Consider the following 19,665-nt stretch of genomic DNA (forward strand, 5'->3'; position numbering starts at 1 on the left):
TTTTTTCACACAAAATGTATTTTTCATTACATTGCGATTTCAAAGGCTTTCTTTAGCCTTAATGAGGAGTTAAGAACAAGGTCTCCTCTTGGTTGAGAGAGAACGACCGATGGATGGATGATAGAAAGTATCACCAGGGTAGTTTATTTCTATTGAATGAGCCCATGACAAAACACAATTAAAACCAACACTTTAAATTGAAGAACCATATGAAAGCATCAGGTGTGGATATATGGATTTTGAAGAACACACAGAGATGATTTCATGTCTACAAGGGCTTTTCTTCTTCTCTCTCTGCCTCTCACATTTCCCCATCGTAAACACATGCACGTTCTTTTTAAGTACAAAAGGTGAAGCTACACAAGCATCATATCCTCAGCCTATGCCTCCAGGCATGGTTTTAAACAGAAACTGTGAGGGTTGTTTGTTAATGCTAGAATACATAGATGGGGATAATGATTTTTAATTTGTAGTCATTGAACTTTTTAAAAACGAGGCCAAAACATGTTTATATGTGCATACGAGCATATATGGAGACACTTGTAAATTATAATATATTCATGCTACTAGCCTAGCTGGGCAATTAAACAATGTGCAATTGGGCATGTTCGATGGAGGTCCAGTCAGCAGATGGGAGTGTATTTGAGAATAAAGAAGCCAATTTGTGATATAGTGCAAACTCTTATACTGAAAAGCAAAACCAACAAACAAAACATTGTACATGAAAGAAAAAAAAAAGTTTGCTTTCTTTGTTCAATTTCAATTGGAGACTTTTAAAAATAGTTTTTATTTCAAAGAGAAAAGGCATTAATGACCTAATTCCCAGAAAACATGCATACAACATGAGACTGGGGAGTCTGTGCGTTTGGAAGGCATCAACATAGCTTTTTCTAAAACCGTTCTTTTCAGAATGCCTTTCCCCGAAGGGGAACTGTCTCTCCAGCCTTCATCTCACTAATCCTCACGTGATATGTGTTAAGGAGTCCAGCAGGCAGGACTTCTGTAGATTCCACCAGTCAAGCAGACAGACAATGGAGGCTAGAGTGACTTCACTGGAATTTTAGAAAAAGCCCGGGGCACAGCTGGTGCAAAGATCTGGGTCTGCTGTTTGCCAGCGCTTTCTTCTACCCGAAAGAACATATTGCCTAAAGCTGAGAATCCCACAGTGTCCTTGATTACGTACTTTCAAATTATAGTTCGCTTTGGAGGTTCCTATTAAAAATTGGATATGGCAGCAGGCCTGGAAATCATTTAGGAAACCCCAGGGTTCATGCGGGTGGGAGAGTTAAGAAGCAAAGCTGGGGGCATAAAATATCTGCTCCCTCGGTGGGGATGGAGCATCTGAAAGCGGGTGTCCTGGATCTTTCTCTGTGGATGAATCAAGCAAGGTGCTGTGGCAGCTAATCAGAAACTTGCAGAGTCTGTCTGATAAGTGACTTTGTGACTGCCTTATTGCTACATCTAAACTGCTAAAGAAGATACCCCAAACTATCAGGAGACACAATGCTTCAGCCTAAGACCAGGCTGCTCCCCTGGTAAAGATTCAATGGCCTCCCTCCTGTCTCCCTTGAATTTTTAAGATGTAATGTAGTAGAATAGACTTTCCTTCATACATTATTGATACCTTAAAGCCATTTTAATTGTTTTTCCTCTCAGTGCTATATAGAGAAACCCAGTTATGATTTCTACCACAATATTAGCATATATTTTAAGTGTGCCAAAATATCAAAGCAAAGCAAGTAATTTTCCTGAAACAATATGCTTCCTTAACTTTGAGAAATACAATTTAAATTAGTAATGAAGATGGCAAGTTAAAATGGATTATAAACTTGTTTTATATTCTGAAATATTGTGCAAGAAAATAAAAGGGAAGATGTTTATGTACAACATACAAGCATGGTTAAACAAAGAAATACAAGATTTGGGGATAAATTACAATAGGCAAGTCTTTTCTTGGTTACAAATAGAAAAAAAATTGAAGAAAATATCTAGAAAGTACAAAGTTTGAGATAGTAAAGTGTGATAATTGTTGGATTAATGTTGTTTTTCTAATGTGCATAGTTGAAAACTATTTAAGGAAAACTTTGTAACTCATGAGTTATCACACTATTTGACCTTACCACTCTTTCTTTTGCTAAAAAAAAAAAATGATATGGATTGGACCTTTCAATATTTAACATATTAGTAGTGAAAGTGAATAAAAATTTTCCAAAATATATAATAAACATTTGGTGCATTAACATACACAATAGGTTTTTATGAAACTGTGTTAGTTTACAGAAAAAGAAAGACTAATAGGGATATTTCCATTTACATCTTTGTACACCTCTGTGTTGTTCAGTTTTATTGTCTGATTGCATTCTCATTTAACCCTTAGTCTCTTGTCAAGTCATATACAATGTTGGTTCTGGAAGACACCTATGTAAATTCATAAGAGAATGAGAGCAAGAAAGGAAAATGGTGTGGGTATTGTTATTGACAGAAAGTGTCCTTCTAGATCCCTGAAAAGCTTTCAGGGTCATCAGGATCAGACACAGAGGCTCAGGATGTGATTTCTGTTTTGGTGCTATCACCATCCAGACATTTGAATATGAGCTGCACATCCTCAGCAATAAGATGTAGATGTTAGATCATATTATCTCTGAAGTCACGTCTATGCACTCATTGTCCTCAAAACCCATTTCGTCTCTTAATCAATAACCACTAACATATTCTGACAGATAAGAATTTAAAACACAAGGGGGAAAGTACAATTAACTTGTTATATGGTATTGAATATAAGTTTATCATTTCAAGGTGGAAATATATTTAGGCCCAAGTATATACTATTTTGCTGCAGAAATAATGACAAATAGCCAATCTCTATTTCCTTTGGCTGCTGAGCAGGATCCAAGAGGTAGGTGACTAGTACTCCATTTGAATTTCTGTGCTGGGTGCTAAGGAAATCTCCCTGTGAAAATAGAGTCACATCCAAGCTAACCCATCTCTCAGATTCAGTCACTGTGTGATATTTGTCAAATTATTTCATCTTTCTTCTATCTTAATGATTGTGTTCAACTTTTATAATACTGGAACCAGGGCCGGAGAAATGTCTTTTCTTGTGTTTTGTTTTGTTTTGTTTTCCTGGTCTTTTGAGACAAGGTTTCTTTGTGTGGCCTTAGGTGTCTTGGATTTGCTTTGTAGACCAGAATGGCCCCAAACTCACAGAGGTTTGCCTGCCTCTGCCTCCCTGAGTGCTGGAATTATAGGCATGTACCACCACAACTGGCTAAGAAAACGTCTTAATGCTGCTCTCATGAAGGACTCAAGAGTGAGTCCCAGTACGCACATGGTAGCTCACAACTGTCTGTAACTACTACAGCTCCAGGGGATAAAATGCTGTAGCCATACTTTTTTTGCCCCACTTTATTGGGTTCTTTTTTGTTGGTGTATTTTTTGTTTTGTTTGTTTTTCAAGACAGGGTTTCTCTGTGTAGCCTTGGCTGTCCTGGACTAGCCTTGTAGACAAGGCTGGCCTCCAACTCACAGCGATCCACCTGCCTCTGCCTCCTGAGTGCTGGGATTATAGGCATGAGCCACCACCACCCAGCTCTTGATTGGTTTCTTATATCTACCACCCTTCTCCAGCCCAATCCTTCCAAGCCCCCAAAGCTAGGTAGGTAAGAAAGAAGGTTAGAGGGGAAAGGGAGTGTAAACCTCTTTAGACTATTTCCTGTTGGTCTGGGCATTGGGTTTCTAGGGGCAAATTTTATCTTTGCTGACAGGATATCCAATCTCTTTTACTAGTCTCTTCACACACTACCACAAACTGCAACAAACAAAAGCAATAGAGGGAGGAGCAGCTGCTGCCACAGGCCCTCTCAGGGCTATCCAGTTTATACCCTCTTCAGAGTCCCCAGAACTGAACTATCTGCAGCTGGCAAAAACCATTGCCCTCCTAGAGAACTAGACCATCATATTTAACAGCTGTGGACAAACTGAAGCAGCCCAATATACCTGGGACTAAAACAAAAATGTATTCACATAATATATACAACTTTCATAAACATAAAATCAGTAATTCTTATATTAATGGTGTCATACAACTAATGTAAGGCTTAAATGAGAAAAATCATATAGAAATAAACATTGCTCTAGCAACTTTAATCAAATGATAACTCTTGTTCTTCTTTGTGGCCAAATAAAGTTCCACCGTGAAAATAGACCACATTTTCCTTCACTCATTATGGTATTGGTGAAAACCTAGGTTAATCCCATAACAAATATTATTTAAAGTATTGTAGTACTAGGCATGTTTCCCCTCTTGTACTATGAGTCTGCAGTCAAATAGAGAGCTGTTGGCTACTGCCAAGCTATGACTAGGAATATATATGTGTATACATATATATATATATATACATTAATATCAATTAATAAAACCTGGTTATGAATTTGAAAGAGGTCAAAATAGGATATATGGGAGATTTGGAGGGAGGAAAGAGTAGTTGGAAATAATGTAATTATATGATATTATCAATATTTAAAGAAAAAATTTAGTGCGGCATTCTTAAAATGAATACCCAGGAGTGGTATAGATGGGTCATACAGTAGATGTATTTTTGGAAGCTGTTAACCTGTATTACTGGTTCACTCAGGTATTTAAGTTTTATTCCTTCTCAAGTCTCTGATGGGGGTTGAAGACTAGATAGTTTAGACTTACAATCAAGTTTAGTTGGTTAGGGGATGAGATCTTTTTAGATCAAAATAGATTATTTAAGTTAGTAGAGATGAGATGTGATAGATGTTGATTTTCATTCAGAATTTTAGACCCAACAAGATAGAAAGACATTTACTTCAACTTTGACAAATACAAATACCCAAATCACTATGAATGTAACATTTATATAACTCATGACTGTCTCATGACTCTTCCTGCTGTATGTAATTTATTTTATTCATGTGTAATAATATAAATGTATATGTTAGAAAAGAAACAATAAAATAAGGAAAACTCTGATTTTGTAGAAGATTTGTCTTTTTTCCATTTTCTATTACATTATTTATTGGGGGACAAAGAATATCACTGTGTTCAAGTGATCAGAAGATAACACTTGAGAGCTGGTTCACTCCTCTCACCATCAAACTTAGGTCATCAGGCTTGGCAGCAAGTGCCAGAACGAGCTGAGCCATTGGGCGGCCTGAGTAAGATCTACTTAAAACCAGCATCTCTTGCCAAAAGATGAGAAGATTGGCATAGAATTGAAGGAAATAATAAAGCTAGGTTTGGCCTTACTTAAAGAGGAAGGGCCATGAAAGCTGACAACCACAAAAGGTTCCTGAATAAGGAACAATCAGCCATAGTACCTCATACAGATGGCTGAAAGAGGATGGATCCGAGCGCAAGAGAAGCTTCTAATCAGAGTGGAAAGGAACGAGCAACATATAAAGCCATCATGCACCAAGTAACACAAGAACAGAACCTCCCATTCTGACATCTGAATATCCCTTCATTTCCACCTTTATATGAGATTCGCTTGTGCAATTTTTCAGAGTTTGAGGTCCCACCTTTAAGACTTCCATGCTGGACATTTAGAAGTTTTCCCCCTTTTCAATGATGGCATAAATTTTTTGAACACAGCTTTGGTGGATTTGTTAGTGTAATATTCTTAAAATCTTCATGGAGTACCTATAAATTTTATTGACAGCTATTCTTATTAATTCCTAAAATTATCTCCTAATGCTCACATCCATTCTTTCCCAAATCTGGGCACACCCATACTTTGGACACAGCAGGCTACCTTAAGATTATCTGAATGAACATATGTGTGTTACTGAGGATCATCTTAGAATCATCAGAACTTTATTTGAATGACTATATAACTCAAGCTTTCAGTTGTAAATTTACTTTAAGAAAATTTATTTCTTTGTGAATTTTTCCAGCTTAGGAGAATGAAAATGAAAATCAGCTCTTTAACCCATATATTGATGGCTAATTTCTATTATTAAATCTATTATGAGATAAAATAATTCATATTTTTTTAGTTTATAGCCCCCTTCCCATACCTTACCATATGTAGTGTAAAAAGATAATTGGGCCAATTGACACTCAGCATTGCACATAACAGTCTTTTGGGATCCACAGTGAAATACATTTTTTAATCTTTCAAATTTCTGGAAATTAAACTTTTGTCAAAAATTCCATTATGATCTAACTTTGCCATTTTCCCAAACAACTTCACAATTATATTCTTTACTGTTGTTTTCAACCACTCTCTACTCTCTGAATTCAAAGCTAATATTCACTACCTTGTTTACTATGTCCCTCATGTTGCTATGACATTTCAGTGCCAGAGCTAGCTTTATATTTGATAGTCTTGTATTAAGCCATTTGATGTAAGCAATGCACATGTATTATTTTTATACTCCTGGAGGTTCTTGTCTTTGCAGAATGATGTCTAATCAAGGCTCTCAAATGGCTCCTTTTACACATCAGGTAGCAAGCTTGCTGTTAGTGGTGTGAAAGGCATTGTTTTGTGTCTCTTCATTCTACATGTTAACTTGGTTTCATTCCAAGATTATATGTTTCCCTAGATCAGAAATAAAATCAAGTTCCAATGCTTCTATTAGTATTACTATTATTGTTGTTATTATTACTATTTCTTTTGGTGGTGGTGTGATCTGTGTGTCTTACTTTTAATCTATTTCTTGGTCCAAATCAAGTCATATTCTCAATTCCAGACCCAAGAAGTATAGAAAATAATTCTACCTCATCATGAGTGGAGCTAAAAAGCCTTAGAGAAAAGTGATAGTGAATTAAGAGGCTGAAAAGTTTCCAGAAAATTTTGCAACCTAAGCTAACACAGCATGCATATTTTAGGTAAGAGTCATTACAATATTACTATTGCTAATCTACTTTTAATATATTAAATTGTTATATTGTGTTTATGATAAAGATATTACTTCAAGAAATTTTTAAGATTATGAAAATCTAAACATAGATCTCTAACTATATTAAATTAATGTTTTAAAATAATCTTTGAAATCAAGTCAATGCTACAAATCATGTGAACAAGCATTCTCTTGACCTTATCTTAATAAAATTATAAAATGTTATAACGCTTGATATTAATTCTGATTCTGTTGTGCTATGTGACCAGTTTAAATGGTGTCTCAAGAATCATTAACTTTAAGACCTTGGGCTTGTATTAAATTAAGTTAATGAATAAGTAATCTCTCTAATTAAAGTGGAAAATTCAGCAACTCATATACATCATATTACACAGATAAATTAATATTCTAAAGCTGAACTCAAAAGCTCTCATTTCTCATCTAATTATATGTTTATATAAGTTTGCATAAGCTTATATTAGATCATTAAATGAATAAAGCTTTAGTATCAGAAAGGGTGGATGACTGATAATCCAAAATTAATTTCATAGTACTTAAGATTTCTATTAAAGACGATAAATTAGTTGTCATAATTAAATAACAGTTTCCCTTACTCAGCATGATTCTCCCATCGTGCTCCAGTTAAGTTTTCATTGTATTTGTCAATCTTTCACTACTAATATTAAATATCTAATAAACAAAATATAAACTTCTTGAAGCAAATGAAACTATACATAATACACCAAAAACCTAGAGGCTATATTAAAAACAGTAAGAAGGAAGTCTAGCACTAAATGCTTATGTCAAAAGGTGGACCTAGAAGATTCACTCTGACAACAGAAACACAAAAGGTATTTTATGTCTCCAGTCCAGGAGATTCAGTATCCCCACACAATAACAAATAATGAACAAATTAGGTATAGAAAGAATATGTCTCACATAGTGGAAGCCATATAGAATAACTCGAACACTATCCTTGTAACAAGTGAAGAAAGGCTGAAAATCTTCATAAGATCTAGGAATAAAGCAGGACCCACCCTTTCAGCACTTTATTCAATGGGTTACTGATAGTCATAGCAAATCAGAAAAGAGAAAGAAATCATTAGTATCCAAGTTAGGAAAGGAATGCACTCACTAGTCAGTGTATACAGAGCCATGACATCTTACAGTAAATCCCAAAGCTCCACCATAAACGTATTAGAGCTAACAAGTTCAGCAAGATTACAAGATTTAAAAAAAAAAAAAAAGTGCAGGTGTTCATGGTTGTCTCCATGCCTCTTAGCAGCCTGTTTCTCTTTTGTTCCCATTGTCTTCAACACATGATTTAAACATGACAGTGTATGTAGGGCTTTTGCCCTTTGTTTCCTGTTTCAGTTACCTATTGCTGCATAACAGAATGCTCCCAAGCTGACTAGCTCAAACAAGCAAGGTGCATGATTTTTCTGGTGCATTGGTTGGTCTCATTGAGCTTAGCTGGGTGCCTCTGTGCTCTACATGTGGTCACTCGCTGAGCGGCTTTGAGCTTGGAAGCTGGGATGCCTGGCCTGGGGCTAATAAGACAAAGACGGCTTTCCTCAAATGACTGGGTACTTGGCACTCTTTCATGTGGCCATTCAATGTGGCAGATGTGGCTTTCTCTCAGTACAGTGGTTTCAGGCGGGTTGTACTCTCATGTGGTAATATCTGTTTCTTGTTAGAACAAAGGACGATAACTGGTTCTAACTCATATCCCATAGGACATTTCATAAGATGCATTGTAAATAAGACAGCTATTTTTATGGTTAAAGATTCTAGAAATCAGATTATTTCAATAGATACAATACAAAAATCTCATAAATTATTGTCATATTGTTTCAAGGCAATTTTGTGCTGAAACAACCCCTTTTTAAGCCTAAAATTCAGGCAATCTGGAGGGCAATGATTTCTTGTAACAAATCTTTTAGTGTCCACCTCTTGGGACCTCATAGCTGGGTGAGGACACTTCCTATACCTATCTCTGTCCTATATCATTTGTAACCCCTGCATTGAAGAAAAAGGGGGGAGGCAATTTCAGTGCTTAAAAAGCACAAAGTTTGCTGCATGGAGGACAATACTGGCAACTTTCCAGAAACCTGGAGGCCACGGCTCATCTGCAAATCATGTACATATATTTGCATGAATTTTATTTTGATTAGTAGCCTCAGCCCATAATGCTGCTTAGGGTGAATGAAACATTTTACATATATGAATAAATAAAGACAATTTAGTAGTCTTACTGCTTGTGGCAATGTACTCTCTGTTTTTTTCTCATTCTCTTTGTCCATGTACTTCTTGCTATACCTATTTTTAAATCAACAGTCAGTAGATGTATTTGTTTTTATTTAATATAGTGACTCTGAATAGACTTTAGAATTTTGTCTTGCTTTGGTGTTTTATTGATTCAGTTAACATAAGTCAGTTATGACAAAAAGCTTTGTGACCTAGAAACAAAGTTCTTTAACCCAACTAACACAAATTGACATCTTTTGTGGGACAAAAAGATGAACTCTACATTTGAAAAAATTCCCCAAACTAAAGTATAATTCTATGGATAAACAAATATGTAAACCATCACCTATTTTTTAATAAATTGAATAAAGCAGCAAATAAGGATTGTTACCTCAGTAATATTATTCTAAACTCTAATCCCCCTGAATGGGACCTCCTCCTCCTTCCTCTTCCTCTTCACCTTCCCCATCTCCTCTCTCTCTCTCTCTCTCTCTCTCTCTCTCTCTCTCTCTCTCTCTCTCTCTGCGTTTGTGTGTGTGTGTGTGTGAGAGAGAGAGAGAGAGAGAGAGGCCACTGTCACTCTCTCTTCCTGATGCCTGCCTATCCAGATGTAGAAATCTCAGATAACCCTAGAGCACCATGTCTACCTGCATGCCACCATCCCTCCTGCCAGATGACATAAACTAAATCTCTAAACTTGTAAGCAAGCCAAATTAAATGCCCCCCCTTTAGAACAGTTGCTGTGGTAATAGTATCGCCAATGATTTATTGTGTCCATAATACCGTGAGAAACCTGAAACAAGATCTATGTGGTGCCTTACATGGTACTCTGCCACTTCACTACCACTTTTAATTTTCACAAAATTACTTTTCTGCTTAACCCTAATATGGGACCATGGAACAACATGGAAAATAGATTCACATTAAATCAGTTGACAAAAAAAGGACATTTTCCATGTGTGTGTGTGTGTGTGTGTGTGTGTGTGTGTGTGTGTGTGTGTGTGTGTGTGTGTATCTGTGAAGTCTATCATCCAAAGAAACATAATTCTTAAGCCATGCTTGGACAAATAACAGCCATCTTTCTTTTGTACAATTAATCGTATTCTCAGCTTTTCCCCAGAGGAAAACACAGCTTCTTTTTCTATGAATGATATTCATTCATCTCTTTTCTGTGGGTTCTCATATTTCAATATCAGCAATTCCCATATTGATTTAGAGGTGCTGTTTCTTCATGAATATCTTATTTCTGCTGCCTCCAGATATCTTACTGCCTGATTTGGTTTGCACTGTGTTCTCAAGAATGTTTGGGAAAGGGAGTTGGCTATATTCTATAGCAGTGAAAGCAAAGATGTCCCCTCTCCAGAAGCAGATTATCACTACAAATGTTAGTGTTTCCATGTTGAAAGGGTTGACCGGGCTTTACAGAAATATTTTCTATAAAATGTGGATTCATAGTGTCAGTATTCCATATCTGCAATTCCTGAGATGCAATGAGAAGATAACAGTTTGCCTTCTTCACCTCAGGTTCTAGGAACTGGGGCTAGAAGAACATTGAATTGCTTCTGCCATTGATGCTCATGCATTTCCATAATAACCACCTTCTTTCTCTACCCAAACACTCCATGATTTCTACTAGAACAGAGGGAAATAACTATTAATTTGTAATTAGGTGAAATCTCTTACCCTAGATACTTTCAGAGGGTCCTGAGTATTAACTTCAAGTTAAGAAATCTATGTACATTAAACTTGTTATATAATATAAAATGTGGGAAAAATCAAGTTAACAGCTACAGAAAAATTTACAAGAAAATAATGAAGTCTATCTGTGATTATTATAATCAAGTTTTTGACAGTTATGCATATAGTCATAGCTGCTATTGATTCCTTTTTTCTGTCATTGTAGATTACATATCTTCTTTACACTCAGAAAGCACTTTAGTTTATTGTGTTATGTTTCTCAGCATGACCCCATGCTTGTATTTCTTAAGGTGTTAGACTCAATTCATACTTCACTATTGCTCAAAACAACTTTATTGTCTAGGACATGTTGCACTAAGCTAAGGCCCAAGTACAATGAATAAGTGATATGTGAGGATATCTAAAATGAGAGAAATGGATTTGAAAATCTCACGAGGAATAGTCAAATATTTTATTTGTAGCCATAAGATTCCATGTTCAGAAAATGAATGGATAATGAAAAATGATACATATACTACAGAATACTATACAGCTGTAAAGAAAAAAATGAAATCATGAACTTTGCAGGTAAATGGACGGAACTAGAAAATATTATATTGTGTGAGAGAATTGAGAGTCAGGAAGGCAAATGCTGCATTTTCTCTCTTCTCTGTGATTACAAATCTTCAGATGCTCTTGCTTTCTTTCTGAGTTCCCCCAGGCAGGTCCAGCAACAATGGGTCCTATCTGGTGCCCTCCATGCATGCCATTTCCAAGGCTCCAGCTCTACCTAGAATCCCAGAGACTGGCAGCTATCAGGGATGACCAGAGGCCGGCTGCTGTCAGGAACTACCTGAGGCCAGCAGACAGCATGAGCTACCTGATGCCCTCAGGGTCTACTAGCTCTACCTGCAATTCCAGAGGCCTACTGACATCAGGGACCACAAGGCATGCCAATACCAGGGAAAACCAGATGGCTGAAGGCCAATGTAAAAGCACACTCGGCAAAACCCATGGCAACACGGCACCTTGAAAATGCAGCTATCCTACTAAAACCATCCCTAGATACCCTAACACACCTGAAGAGCACGGAAACAACCTTAAATCTAAACTTTTGAAAATGATAGAGGTCTTTAAAGAGTAAATGAATGAATTCTTTAAAGAAATACAGGAAAATACAAGCAAATAGGAACAAAAAAAAGAAACGAATAAAACTGTTCAAGACCTGAAAACGAAAATTAAGGCAGTGAAGAAAACATGCACTGAGGCAATCCTGCATATGGAAAATCCAGGAATGGAAACAGGAACTACAGACACAAGCATCACCAAGAAAGTACCAGAGATGGAAAAGAGAATCTTGGGTGTAGAAGATATTGATATGTAAGTCATAGAAAATGCTAAATCTAAAAAAATTTCTAACACCAAAAGTCCAGGAAAGTTGGGACACTATGAAAAGACCAAACCTAAGAATAGTAAGAATAGAATAAGAAAAAGATTCCAAGCTCAAAGGCCTAGAAGAAGATGTCTTCCACAAAATTGTGAAGAAAAATTTCCTAACCTAAAGAAAGCTATGCCTATACATGCACAAGAAGCTTACAGAACATCAAATAGATTGGACCAAAAAAGAAAATTCTCCCATGACCTACTAATCAAAACACTAAGTGTAGAGAATGAAGAAAGAATATTAAAAGTCACACAAGATAAGGGCCAAGTAACACATAAAGGCAGACTTATTAGAATTAGACCAGACTTCTCAACAGAGACTATAAAAGTGAGAAGGGCCTGGTAAAATATCATGCAGACCCTAAGAGACCACAGATGCCAGGCCAGACAGAGGGGGAGGAAGACCTTACCTTTCAGAAGTCTAGGGGACGGGAATAGGGATAAGAGTGAGGGGGTTACAATCTGGATGTAATGTGAATAAATTTTAATTTAAAAAAGAAAAAAAGCAAGAAATGCTCAACATCCTTAGTCATCCAGGAAATATAAATCAAAACGACTCTGCAATTCCATCTCACAACCATCAGAACAGCTAAAATAAAAAACTCAAGTGACAGCACATGTTGGTGAGGATTCATGAAAGGGAAACATGCCTCCATTGCTGGTGGGAGTGCAAACTTATGCAACCACGTTGGAAATCAATCTGCCACTTTCTTAGAAAATTGGAATTACTTCTACCTCAAGACCCAGCTATACCACTCCTGGGCGTATAGCCAAGAGCTGCTCTACCATACAACAAGGATATGTGGTCAACTATGTTCATAGCAGGCTTATTCATAATAGCCAGAAACTGGAAACAACCTAGATGTCCCTCAGCTGAAGAATGGATAAAGAAACTGTGGCATGTTTACACACTGGAATGCTATTCAGCTATTAAAACAAGGAAATCTTAGAAGTTTGTAGGCAAATGGATGGAACTAGACAATATTATCCTGACTGGGTAACCAAGACGCAGAAAGACACTCAAGGTACGTTCTCACTTTTACTAGCCATAAAGTACACAATAGCCATTCTACAATCCGCAATCCAAATAAGTTAAGAAACAAGGAGGGCTTAAGGTAGGATGCTTGACTCTCTCTCAGAATGGGAGCTAAAACAGACATTAGAAGTGGATGAAAAGAGAGAAGCAGGTGGGAGAACAGTGGTAGGGGGAACCAGGGTGGGGATCAGGTGAGGACAATAGTGGGGGTGGTTTGTGAGAGGGCTGGGAGAGAGTGGAAACCGATGGTGGGGGGCATCGCTGGGACAAGCTGAAGACCCGCAATGCGGTAGGCTCCTGGGAGGATATATAAAGGTGACTCTAGCTGAGTATACTAGCAGCGGGAATATGGAGACTGAAGTTGCTCGGGGAGTCTTGTGGAAGAGTGAGTGGGGAAAAAGAGAAGGAACTGGAGAGGACAAAAACTCCACAAGACCAACAGAGCCAATTAACTGAGGATGGGTGCTCACAGAGACTGAACTACCCACCAAAGAGCATGCACTGACTGGACTCAGCCATATGAATAAAAAAAATTACTCAGTTGACTGCAACTGTAGTGCATAGGAGTTCTGCCTAAGCTTTTCAGCTGTGCCTGCCCAAGGGCTCAAATATATAGCACAGAACTTTGAGAAGACACACACTGTGTCTGTCCCTGAAGATAAAGGTTCTCAGACCCCAGGCTGCAGGTAATGTGAAGAGCGAGTAATCTCACTCACAGTATGAAAGAGAAACTTGTCAAGGTTGAGATAAAATAAGGAACATTGCTTATCAATCCATAAGTTGTTCATGTGCTTATTACAACAATTATAATCTACATCTTTAATCCTTTATTTTTACTCATTTAAAAGCAATGGGGTAAAATTACAAAAGATGCTTTATCCTTTTTCATCTTCTTTCTAGATGTGTGCTTCCAATTTGATTCTCATTTTGAGCTGTTTTGTGATTATTGGGAGCAGTGAGGAGAGTTTCACTCTAATACAGTGTTCTGTACACTGTGTCCTGTCTATCACACAGAATACTTCATAATAATAATGTTATGACATAAATAAGTACCTGAAATTTCACAACCCAAAACCTGGTCTTGCAAAAGTACAATGAGATTGCTCAGGGACATGGCAAAATTAGATGAGATCTGGTCTGAACCTAGCCATTTATTTCAAGTTTGTCTAGCAAACAATTCCATGGAAATGAAAGCAAATAGAGTTCACTGCGCCAGCAAGTCCCTTAAAGGAAGTGAGTATCTGCTGTCACCTATACTCAAGCCCTAGTTTTCTCTCAAAATCTGGGTTTCAGATCCAATGGTGACATAATTTTGCCACTTACCTTGGATGCTAATGATCAGTGTTTCATTAAGGACCTGAAAGTGAAAACACATACTGAGGCAACCATTACTTTGTTTCTTCCCCTCACAGAGTACACGAGCACACCAATCTTACAATCTCAAACTTAAAATAATAAGGACATGTTGAACCTATAGCCTTAAATTTCACTGGGTTTTATTTTTCCAATGCCCCTGAAGTTGGTTGCAGGAGTAGATGTAATCAGAGCCCCTACTTTTAGAATGCTGACTACTGCTAGTATCCCCTAGGGTCTTATACTCTTTGTAAAGAAGGAAAAAACCAAAGATTTATAGAATTTTTGAAAACTAAATCAAGTGGTTCTATGAGCCTCATATTAGAAATAAGCAAGCTATGATCCTCTGAAGTTTAGTGACTTGCTCTGTGTCATTCTGGTGTAAGATGGAATCTCAGAGTTGTTTTGATTTGCATTTCCCTGATGACTAAGGAGGTTGAGCATTTCTTTAAGTGTTTCTCAGCCATTTGATATTCTTCTGTTGAGAATTCTCTGTTTAGTTCCAAGCCCCATTTCTCAATTGGGTTATTTGGTTTGGTGGTGTTTAATTTCTTGAGTTCTTTATATATTTTCGATATTAGACCTTTGTCAGATGTAGGGTTGGTGAAGATCTTTTCCCAGTCTGTAGGCTGTCGCTTTGTTCTCTTGACAGTATCTCCTGCCTTACAGAAGCTTCTCAGCCTCATGAGGTCCCATTTATTAATTGTTGACATTAAGGCCTGAGCTGTTGGTGTTCTGTTCAGGAGTTGTCTCCTGTGCCAATATGTTCCAGGCTCTTCCCCACTTTTTCTTCTAACTGACTTAGTGTCTCTGGTTTTATGTTGAGGTCTTTAATCCACTTGCATTTGAATTTTGTGCAAAGTCACAAATATGGGTCCAGTTGCATTTTTTTTTTTTTTACAAATAGACACCCAGTTAGACCTCCACCCTTTCTTTAATGAAAAAATAAGTAAAAAACAGTGAGACTTTGATGTAATAAATGAACTTCTATTCAAAAATATTAAATGAATGAATAGTCACCATGCCAAATGCATCACTGAGAACTGGTATTTTATGAGTGTCAATGGCACATCTCTTATTTATGACACTTTATGTCTCTATCTGCAGCTACTGACAAAAACATATTTTAAAGAACATATAGTCTTTGGTGGATACAAAATAGTAAGAAGAAAAAAATATCATAAAATGAGATCATTTCTAATGCATTACAGTTTTAATATAAATAATCTTCTTTTTACATTTCTGGTTGTTTTTTATTTGTATTTTATTTCATGTCTAGGTGTCCTTTGCCTATATTTACATCTGTACAACACTTGTGTGCTTAGTGGCCACAGCAAAGGAGAGTGCCAGATCCTCTGGAACTGAAGTTACCAATGGCTGTGAGCTGACATGAGGGTGCGGGGAATTGAGCCTGAATTCTCTGATACAGCGCTCAGAGCCTCTGAGCCATCTCTCTAGACCCTATTTTATATTTTTAAACAGCACAGAATTTTATCAGTTGACAGGAAAAAAACTTAACAAGCTATTTCAATTAATAATTAATCATAACATCTTATAAAGTGGCTAAAATTATAAGCTATGTACTATTACTTCACCCTAATAAATGGTATGTGAAATACAAACCTAAGTATTCATTTCTCACCTTCTATTACTAACCCTCGGGAGTTTAAAAGGGGGCTGAAGAATATTTACATTACTTTTCTTGGCCTGGAGACTTGAAACATATATACAGTATAAGCAATCATTAAATGTCAAGCCAATTGTTTGCCATTTTTATTCAGTGGAATTTTGAAAGCACATATGAACCCTCAACTGTGAAACAGGAATGCTATTCAAATAGTGAGGCAGACATTTTTTTCTAATGCGCTTGTCAAACACTGCTCTAATGTCAGGTAACATGAAATTTTGAAAAGCCATAGATTAACAACAAAATGTCCAAATCCTGCAATATTATGTAGTTTTTACCTCTGGTCATAATTTCCTGTTTGACGGCCTTTAATTCTGTTTCTGAGCTCATATATAGGTGCTTTGTCAAATTTTCTTGTGTAATAGAAATATAAAAAAGGAAAGAAAATTTAAAAACTACAATAAGACAAGGAGGAAGAGTTTATTCCCACATAGCTGGTGAATTGGCACTCTGACTACATTTTAGAAACTATTGAGATCTACAAATTGAATGTTGAATTCTAGTCAGAAATGTATTGAAAATGAGTATAAGCTGTGCTGACTAAGTATTGTGGACTGGATATTTGCATGTTTCCCTTTCATTTGTTGAACTGAGTCCAGGCTCCTGGTTCAGTGATAGACTCTGCCTCAATGAAATTAGACAGAAAAAGACAGAGCAAGACACTCAACATCCTTTTTTGAATTTTGCAGAAGCATGAAAAGTATACATGTCCACATACTCAAGTATATTAGCAATATGCTCACACATATACATAAATATATGAACATATTAATTAAGTAAATATGTAAATAAAACTGTTATAGGGGCTGGAGATATGGCTCTGTGATTAAGAATGCTTGCTGCTCTTATAAAAGACCTGAATTCAACCACAACCAGCCATTACTTCAACTTAAGAGGATCTGATGACCTCCTATATATCCTTTCACATGTGCTTACACACACACACACACACACACACACACACACACACACACACGTACAAGTCTGACACATGTAGACAGACACACACATACACCTAAATAAAAATAAAATAAATGTTTAAAAAACACCTATTACACAGAAAACATTGGTGCCGTCTTTGCTCAAAGTTGACACTTGTTATGGAATGAAGTGGCCAGTAATCCGAAGTTTTACTTTTAGTAAATACAGGAAATTATGACTATTAGAGAGGCGGGCTCACCAACTCTGTTCATGCTGTCAAGTCTCTGCCCTAGAGAATGCATTAATGGGTCCATACAGACCTGTGTGGGAGTCTATTTTCTTCCTCCCTTCTTGCATCCTCTCTTGCCCTTCTACCATGAGAGCATGATGCCAGAAGGTGTCGGCAGATGCCAATATCTTCAGCTAGGGACTTCTTATCCTCCAAAACTATTTGAAGTGAATGTCTATTTTAATTAATTATCCAGTCACAGTGTTTCTTTAGAACCATTTGCTATAAAAAGAACCTTCTTTGATGAGGGGTACTGGCTAAACTAGTTTATGTAATATAAGCTTCCCAAATAATTAAAATGTTTCTGGATTTATTTTAAGTTATTTTTAACTATAACTTTGTCTTTATATTTTAATTTGTTTTAATTTCCAAATAATAACTCACTGAACTATTTGAAAACTAATTTCTCCTTGTGTTTGCTTATATTCTCTTAAAAGCTGTCAAAAATTATTTGATGTAATTTATATTTCTCAACATTGAGAATTATCAGAGGCTACTCCATTAATATGTTCAATAATTATATTTTTGTGTGTGATAAAAATTAATCTTAAGAAACTTATGAAAAAAGCAGAAATTTTTAAAATGTCCAACTGAAGAATGAATAAAGAAAAGGTGGTACATTTACACAATGGAATACTACTCAGCTATTAAAAACAAAGATTTTATGCAATTTGTAGGCAAATGGATGGATCTAGATAAAAGATCAACCTGAATGAGATAAACCAGACACAGAAAGGCACACATGGTATGTACTCATTTATAAGTGGATATTAGCCATACAGTACAGGATAACCAGGCTACAATCCACAGACCTAAAGAAGCCAAGGAGGGACCAAGGAAAGATGACTGCATCTCACTCAAAACAGGAAATAAAATAGACATCTGAAGTAGATGGAAGGAGGGAACTGGGTGGGACAGGGGGTGGGGAGGGTAGCTAGGGTATGGATCAAGTTAGTGAAGAGGGTAGGGGTTTGGGGAGGGGGAGGACCAGGAGAGAGAACCAAAGTTGCTGGAGTAGGTCTCTGGGACAGGGGAGGCTCCTGGGAGTCGATGGGATTGACCCTAGCTAAGATTCCTAGCAGCCGAGATAAAGAAGTGGCCACCTCTTGCAGCCATGTGGGACTTCCAGTGGAGAGAGGGGAACACCAAACCACCCATAAAACCTTAGACCCAAAATTTGTGTATCCTCCAAGTGTAGGGGGAAAGATAGAACAGAGGTTGAGGAAATGGCAGACCAATGACTGGTCCATGGGAGAGAGCTAACCCCCTGACACTGTTAATGATAATCTCCTATGCTTACAGACAAGAGCCTGGCATATCTGTCTTCCGGGAGGCTTTACATCCAGCAGCTGATGGAAACAGATGCAGAGATCCACAATAGGCCAAGGTCAGTTCTGTGCAAGAGCAGGAGGAATGATAGAAGGAGCTGGATGGGTAAAGGACACCACAAGAAGATCTACAGAGTAAACTAATCTGGGCTGGTGGGGGCTCACAGAGACGGAACCACCAACCAAAGAGCACGCACCGGCTGGGACTTGACTCCCTACACATATGTAACAGATGTACGATGTGCAGTGTGGTGATCATGCAGGTCCTATCACAATGGGAATAGGAGCTGTCTCTAACTCTGTTGCCAGGCACTGGATGCCTGCCCCCTAGCTGGGCTGCTCCCAGTGGGAGAGGATGTGCTTAGTCCTGCTGTGACTTGAGGTGCCAGGGTGAGTTGATATCCCTTCGGAGCCTTTCCCAATCAGGAGAGGGAGGGAACGGTGGCAGGGCAGTGTGAGGGTGGGACTGAGAGACTAGGAGGGAGGTCGCTGGGATCAGGTTGTAAAGTAATGTTAATTTTTAAAAATTAAAATAAATTAGTAAATTAATAAATCTTCCTATTGGGACTCTAGATGAGAGAAGCATGGGAGAATAGCAAAGCAGAAGGATCCAGAGGGTCCTAGAAACCTACAAGTAGAACATTATGATAGGCAGATTTGGGCCCAGGGGTCCTGCTCAAATTAAGGCACCAGCCAAGGACAATACAGGCAGTAAACTTTAAACCCCTACCCAGATCTAGCCAATGGACAGAACATTCTCCACAGTGGAGTGGAGAGTGGGATATGACTTTCTCACGTACTCTGGTGCCTCACATTTG

This window comes from Acomys russatus, chromosome 8, assembly GCF_903995435.1.
Source record: "Acomys russatus chromosome 8, mAcoRus1.1, whole genome shotgun sequence".
Lineage (NCBI taxonomy): Eukaryota > Metazoa > Chordata > Mammalia > Rodentia > Muridae > Acomys > Acomys russatus.